Here is a 1,300-nt window from a genome sequence, read left to right on the forward strand (position 1 = left end):
AGGCACAAGTCTATGCACGCGTGCGCGCACCTGGCGCGTACGCGCACATGATCTTAAATTCGCAATGCGCGCGCACGCGCACTGTGCGCGCGCGCGTCGACTGCACAATCTGCACCCCGGTACTTTTGCCCGAGAGTTGTGCCAGACTTGGGCCAACATTATGCCTCCGGCCTAACTCGACGCACGCGTGCGCGCACCTGGCGCGTACGCGTCCTTCAACCAATATACCCATCGACGCGTAAACGTGCATGACGCGCACGCGTTTCATCGACGCGTAAACGTGCATGACGCGCACGCGTCGGGAAAAAAAAAGAGAGTTTTTTTCTCCTCTTCCATTTTCTTTTGCTTATCACATTCGCATACTTCTACTCTTCCCATTTTCATTTAGTTTTTGTAGCATGTTTTCGTTTTTTTTTTCTAAGTCATTTTCATAATGGTGTTGCATCTTCCCACTCAATTGTTGAGGATTCCTTGCATTATTTTGGTGCTTCTTGACCTGTTTGATATTGTTGGGTGATGAAACTCTTAAATCAATGCTTCATCTTGAATGCTTCTTGTGTCTTTGTGCATTGATATGACCTCATATTGTCTTTCATGGCCCACTTCTTCTCATTTGAACTTGATGCTCAATATACTCTTCATGCTTTCACTTTACTCTTGCATCAAGTATAAGTTGATATGCCTTGCTTACATTGATTTCTCACTCACATGTTGTAGCTACCAGGTGGTAGAGAATCATACTCTTATTTGGCATTAGCCTCCGCCTATGTTCTATTTACTTTGATATCTTTGTTGTAGGCTTAATTTTTTTTCTCTTTCTCTCCTTTTAGGTTGGCCACTAAGGAGGAGAAAGGAAAGCGTTTAAATGGGGGCAACAAACAAGTCATCCGCACAACCATTTGAGGAGCTCATCAATTGTAGTAACCCGTCCACCTTGCTCTTCTTTGCATGCACCGAGGACGGTGCAATCTTCAAGTGTGGGGAGGTCGTTCGACCGATCTCCATGGGTAACAATTTTCTTTTTCAACACCAATGTTAGTTAGTTATTGCATTTGCATGATAGGTTGCATGTTAGTTAGAATTTGTACATATTTTTACTACCTTCTCCTTATTAGGACTACTTGGTTAGGATGATGATTTTCTTTCCAAGAAACTGTTTTAGGGCACCCTACCAATTTGAAAAAGAAAATTTGTGGAACTTGCTTGAAGTAATGTATTTTGGAACATGGTTTTTGAGCTAAGAACACAAGCAAGTGAGATTTGAGCCTAATGATGTGGTTACATCTTATAACCACTTATT

This window comes from Arachis duranensis, chromosome 2 (genome assembly GCF_000817695.3).
Source record: "Arachis duranensis cultivar V14167 chromosome 2, aradu.V14167.gnm2.J7QH, whole genome shotgun sequence".
NCBI lineage: Eukaryota > Viridiplantae > Streptophyta > Magnoliopsida > Fabales > Fabaceae > Arachis > Arachis duranensis.